The sequence below is a fragment of the Alligator sinensis genome, unplaced genomic scaffold (assembly GCF_000455745.1).
Source record: "Alligator sinensis unplaced genomic scaffold, ASM45574v1 scaffold2520_1, whole genome shotgun sequence".
Taxonomy (NCBI): Eukaryota; Metazoa; Chordata; order Crocodylia; family Alligatoridae; genus Alligator; species Alligator sinensis.
The window spans coordinates 12196-18628 of NW_005844021.1; the positions used below are offsets into that span (position 1 = coordinate 12196).

The following is a 6433-nucleotide window of genomic DNA, read 5'->3' on the forward strand; positions in this document are numbered from 1 at the left end:
TGTGTCTCTGGCAGACTGTTTGTCCCCTTCTAGCACCGGGGCCCTTTTGTTCTGGGTCTGTGCTCTCCCCTGAGACCTGGGACAGAATGACTGACCACGGTCCCACTCTCTGGGATGGGCCTGAGCGATGCCTGGTCCACAAAGCATAGGGACAGAGCAGCATTCGTGGTACAGCAACATTCATAACAGTCCCCACCTAATCCCGGGCTCCAACAGAGATGTCCCAGCTCACGGCCCCAATCCTGTGTGGAGCTGAGTGCCCTCTACTCCAATGCAAACCTGCAAGAACTGCACACTCTCAGCACCGCTTGGGCTCACATCCAGCATCACTTCTAGGACCATCCAGCTCGCCCTCTTGCCTGGTCCTCGGGGCCCTGAGAGCCCCATTGTGTAAACTCCCAAGTCCTGGGACCTCACGCACCACCTGCCTCTTCCCTGAGACCAGGACTGACGCTTCAGTCTCTGCCCCTCAAACCTGAAGTATCGCCTCTCCCCAGAGCCCGGCAAGGTGGCGGCTTTCTGGGCCATGGGATGGGAGCCCGGGTGCACGCAGACAGGCCGTGCACAGAGAACCTGAACACACTTTATCTAGCTCAGTGTCAACCTGCAGAGCTGGGATCAAGGTAGCTTTTGAACACAAGGTGTTGTTCTTCTTTCTCCCAGCTGTACAGTTCATATAAACCTATCCCCAAAAAGTCCTTGCCACTCACATGTTTCTTACCCAGACGGCAACTTGCTTCCAACGTCTGCACTGGCAGACAGGGAGATGCTGCCCTTGTCTGGGGGGGACCAGGGAGTTTGCTGGGCTCCGCATTAATTCTTGTTCTTTCTCCCTTTACAGTGAAGTACAAGGCAGTGGAAGGTAAGTGCCCTTTACTAGCTTTGCTGGCCCCCTGCCCACATTGAAAACACCTGGAAAACCAACCACATGTCGTGTCCGTCCCCCCCCGTCTCCAGAGGCCTCCTAACAAGGACATAACTGTATGAATGGGCCCAATCCTGAGTGTGCTGCAAGGCCCCGGCCATGTCTGCAGTGCCTGCTAGGGGCAGTCCTGGGCACCGTGACCCCTGTCGCCTTCCCCACACAGCACAAGCAGGGTCAGACCCACGTGCTGTCATGGGGCTCATAAATCCCCTGCTGTACGCTCAGCAGCAGAGCCAGTGTCATACACATGGGGCCCAGGCAGAGGCCAAATGCAGGCCCTGCCCCTGCCACCAAATGTGGGGTCCCTGTCACTGGTATAGACCAGGGGCTCCATAGTCTGGAAACAAGGGAAACGTCCCTCTTCACTCCCTCTGTACCCATCCTGCTCCCCTGAGTGCCATGGTGGCCCCAAGTCATTACCTCCAGCTCAGGGGCTCGAGGCACCAGCACATGGTGCAGTCTGTGTGTAGCATGCTCTTCTGAGTGCTGCGACCTCACCCTCAACTGCCTCAGCCCGGGAATGAGGACAGACCGCTCAGACTGTAAGCCTTAAGGCTTAAGCAAGGCCTTTCCCCTGCACCCACCAAGGTGGCAGCCCTCTCGGAGGCCCTGTGGTTCTTCAGGGCCACAGGACAGGGAGAGCCTGGGTGAACACAGACAGGCCTTGCATAAAGGATCTCAACACACATGGTCTAGTTCTGTGTTAACATCTGTCCTCGATGGTGCAGTCTGCGTGTAGCATCCTCTTCTGAGTGCTGGGACCTCACCCTCTACTGCCTCAGCCCGGGGACCAGGACGGACCCTTCACACTTTAATCGTTAAGACTTAAACTACACTTTTCCCCTGCACCCACCAAGGTGGCAGCCTGGTCAGGAGCCCTGTGCTTTGTCAGGGCCACAGGACAAGGAGATCCCGGGTGCACACAGACAGGCCTTGCATAAAGGAGTGAACACACATGGTCTAGTTCTGTGTCGAGTTCAGTCCTCCGTGGTGTTAGAGTGATATTGTAGCCTTGACGGTCCAGGAGTCATGCAAGAGGCGAGGAATTTCAGGGGTGGTATCTTTTATTGGACCAGCTGCATGTCTGGGACTGCGTTAGACAAGCTTTTGAACACAAGGCATTGCTCTTCTGGTCTCCTTTCTCCCAGCTGTGCAGTTCATCCAATAAAAGATATCACCCCACCAGCAAAAACTGCTGCTTGTGCACTTCTGCCTTAAACCCCTGGATGCCAGCCTGCTCCTGGCTCTGTACCGTCTGACGGGCTGCTGCCCTTATCTGGGATGGGGCCAGGGGAGTCTGTGGTGCTCCACATTAATTCTTGTTTTCGCTCACTTTGCAGCAAGATATATGACAGTGGGAGGTAAGTGACTTTTTACTGGCTCTACCGACACCAGCATAGTTGAAAACACTCTGAAAATCAAACCGCTCCCTCCCCATCTCCAGGGAGGACTTGTGAGAGGACGGCTCTGTAGGGATCATCCTGGGGAGGCTCCTGGTCCCAGCCCTGACTCCCAGCACCCTCCATAGGGCAGGCCTGGGACCTCAGCCCCTCTTGCCTTCCCCACGCAGCACATGCAGGGTCAGGCCCACGTGCTGCCATGGGTCAGCTTGATCCCTGGCTGCACCTTTCCCAGCAGATCCACTGACAGATTTTGGAGGCCAAGGCAGAGGCCAGGGCATGGGGATCTCTCTTGCCCCAGCTCCTGAGCACTGGGACCTCCCACTCCAGCTGCCTCACCCCTGGCACCAATCCTGACTCCTCCTCCGGGAAAGCCTCACATTGAACTCCTGTGTCTTGCTTGGGTCGGATGTCTCAGGTGGGGAGGGATGTACGTTGTAACCATGCTGGACTAAGGACTCAGGCAGACAAGGTGCTTTGGGTGAATCTGATATCTTTTATTAGACCAACTTAAATAGTCGGGGAAAAAATTCTTAGCAAGCTTTTGGGTTCAAAAACCCTTCATCAGACTGAGGAAGCTTCTGCAGTTGGTGTGTGCTCGTCCTGGATGGAAGGGATAGTGAAAAAGCCAGAGGCTGGGCTGGTACGCATGCAAGACAGGGGAGGAGGGCACTCACGGGCTACTGATGCTGGGACCTGGTGCGGCTGTGGTACAGAGCAGCCCTGTGAGGCTCTGGGATCCCTTTCTGCACATCACAGGGGTTTTTTGAACCACAGAGCTCTTCAGCTCAGCTTCCCTGAACTCGTCTAGTCCAACAATTAAACCAGCCCCTCCCCCCGCAGCTGCCAGCCACGACCTCGCCTTCCTGCCCAGGCCTGCCTGTGCCTGGCCCAGGGTTTTGTGTGTCTCTAGCAGACTGTTTGTCCCCTTCTAGCACCGGGGCCCTTTTGTTCTGGGTCTGTGCTCTCCCCTGAGACCTGGGACAGAATGACTGACCAAGGTCCCAGGCTCTGGGATGGGCCTGAGCGATGCCTGGTCCACAAAGCATAGGGGCAGTCATGGGACAGCAACATTTATAGCAGTCCCCATCTAATCCAGGGCTCCAACAGTCATGTCCCAGCTCACAGCCCCAATCCTGTGTGGAGCTGAGTGCCCTCTGCTCCAATGCAAGCCTGCAAGAACTGTGCACGCTCAGCACTGGCTGGGCTCACACCCGGCATCACTGCAGTCATGAAATCTCTTCCTGGAGGGAGAGATCTTGGAGACCTTTGAGCTGGACGCACATTATTTCTAGTCGGGGAGCGAGGAGAGGGGACCGGCAGGAGCCAGTTACGGTCCCTGGTTCTCAGACTGCCCCTGGGGCTGCTCTGGCTGACTCCGATTGCCTGTGGTCCCTGAGAAGGGGACTGTACCCTGACACCCCTGCCCTGACACCCCACCCTCCAAATTAGCAGGTAGCAATGGGCACAGGTGCGGGTTACTCTGCTCCGTGCCAGCTGAGCACTACCTGCACCCGGGCATTGCTCATGTGTAGTCAGGGCCAGCTCCTGCCCCCATCTGCCCCATCTGCACAAAGGGGCTGGAGGAGGGGGAGGGTCTGCCCATTGTCCAGTTCTGCCTCCCTTGCACCCGTGAGTAACTCCCCCCGGGGCAGCCCCACTGGCTCCTAGGACCAGGGTGGGAGAGCATCACAGTACAGGGGCTGGAGAAGAGAGGCCCTAACTCTGGCCTGGGGACCCGATCCTGCCACCTGCACCAGGCAGCATGCTGTCTGTCGTGCGGGGGCGGCTTTGCCAGTGAGGGTCATGGCGACTGACTGACCTGTTTTCATTTTCCTTCCCTCTGTTCTTCCCCGCAACTCTCCGCCAGAGCTGGGTAAGTGCTGGTTTTGTTCTCTGCAATGTCCTGCTCACTGATACGTGTCCTGTGGGGTTTGTGCTTGTTTGTCTGAACTTTGGTTTCTGGCTTTTTCAGGACTCACCAAAGCCCAGAGACATGCAGGTGAGTGAAGCCAACCCTTTCTTTTGGCCTCCTGGCCCCATCTCCCTGGGTGTGTTAGCTCCGCGCTCTGCCCCTGACTCCCGGGGTGCTGCCTGGCAGGGTCATGGGTGCAAGGAGACAGAAAGTTGCCCCGAGCCCCCAGGGCTGGGCTGTGGGGAAATGCTGGGCCTCAGACCCCGGTGCAGCTGCCGTCCCTGGCGGCTCTGCTGCCTCCTGCTAGTGAGGTGCTGAGCTGCTCCCTGCTGACCCCGGCCCTGGAAACGCTCCTCCCTCTGTGTGTGATGCAGTGGCAGGTAGAGGATGGAGGACAGGGCACGGCTGGATGCCCTCAGGGGGTGGTGGGGTGAGGAACAGGGTATCCAAACCTCACCCACCAGAGCTGTGAGGTCCCCTCCAAGGGAGAGAGGAGCTGTGTCCCCCCCCAGGACCCAAAGCCCTGCCTCCCCCTGCTCAGCTCCCAGGGCTCTGGCTGCACCCTGGAGAAGGCAGGGGTGCAGGGGCAGGCCCGTGTGTGCAGGGGCAGGCAGCAGTGTACGGGGCATTGGGGCAGCACAACATCCATGCGTGTCCATGTCGGATCCCTGCCAGGTGCTGGCACCGTGACTCCGTGTGATGTGAGAAGCAAAGTGCTGCTCAGCATCAGTGCATGTGGCAGGATCTGGCCCTCAGTGTGCAGCTGTTTATCCCAGCAGTGCCAGGAGATCCCAGCTGAGACCAGGCCCTGCGTGCTTGGAGCTGGTGGGACAAGGAGTAGGAGACAACCCTGCCCTGCCTGGTGGCTTCTCATCTAAGGGACAGGACAGACAAGAACAGCCCATGATCCTCTCTCTCCAGCCTGAGGCCCAGGGGACTCCAGGGACTTGCCCAGGGTCACACAGAGAGTCACTGGCAGAGCAGGGAAGAGACTCCCAATCTCCTGGGTGGTGGCCCAGCACCTGCAGCCCAAGCGCCTCCATCCCTGCGTGCAGAGCACAAGAAACCCTCCATCAGGGCAGGGGTGAGCAGGCCGGGTGGGAGTGCAAATCTCAGAGAGAAAGTCGGGTAGCAGAGCCCACATCTCCTGTTCTTGTCACATCCTCTGGGTCTCGGGTCTCCTCCAGCCCAGGGGGCCTTGTCCAGATGCTCTGTACAGGCACTGCCTCTGTGAGTGGGAGTTAAACTTGTCCAGGGGTTGGGGGTAGAGAGTTGGTACCAGGGAAATTGTTGGGGGCCTGGGGTTTGGGGCTGGGCTGAGAGGAGGAGGTGGAGGTTGCCTGTGGCCAGGATAAGGGGGTTTGCTCTAGGCCGAGGAGACAGCCTGGGAGATGGACACAAAGGGAGCCTGACGGGGCAGTGGGATGGGTAAGGGGACAGGGCGTGAAGGGGCAGGTGGGCACAGGCAGAGGATAGAGGGTGGGGGCAGGAAAAGTGGCCTAGGTGTGGAACCACGAAATGACTGATCCGTGGTGCTGGGGGTGGGAGAGAGGAGCCCGTTGGGAGAGAGGATCCCGGTGGGAGGGTTGCTGCCCAAGGGCATCCTCCCACGACCAGTTTTGCTGCCTGGGCGGCCCTTGTAGCCGCTTGCAGGGGCTGATCACTGTAGCCATTTCTGGAAGCAGCTGCTGCTGCTTTGGGAACGGCTGCCGGCGCGTCTGGCGGCAGTGGCAGCGATCAGCCTGTGCTTCCAGGGGGCACCGTTGCTCCCGCCTGCCTCGCCTGCCCATCACCTAGGTGGTGAGCGCAGCCGGTCAGAGGGGTGCACCAATGCTCTCGGGGGTGTATGTGTGCCCCCATGCACCCCCTACATGTCACCCTTGCCCCTGGCCCTGCTCTGCAGGCTGCTCAGTGGACTGGCCGCAGGTGGCTCCAGGCTGCAAAATGCTGGTGCCCAACCTTGGCTCCCAGCACACAGCCTGCTGCTTCCTCCCCGTGTCCCTGCGCTCTTTCCCGGACACCCACGTCCTATCGCAGCTGCAGTCCAGACTGTGCCCAGCTGCTCCTTTTGCCTTTAGTGCCCAGGGAAACCCCTCTCCTTCTCCCTGAGCTCTTGCTCAGGCCGTGTGTGTTGCCTGGGCTTTGGACAGTGGTTTCTGTCACTCCAGGTCCCTCCCTCCAGGAAGGGGCTTC

At 58.9% G+C, this 6433-nt stretch overlaps 1 long non-coding RNA gene across 1 annotated transcript in view; it reads left to right on the plus strand.

Annotated features, from left to right (window-relative positions):
• Positions 1-6433, plus strand: part of LOC102377318 — a 19978-nt gene that overhangs the window by 11123 nt on the left and 2422 nt on the right. The window contains exons 7-9 of the long non-coding RNA XR_003092448.1: positions 842-862; positions 4196-4201; positions 4301-4327. This is a non-coding gene — a long non-coding RNA (uncharacterized LOC102377318). The remainder of the gene's footprint in view (positions 1-841; positions 863-4195; positions 4202-4300; positions 4328-6433) is intronic.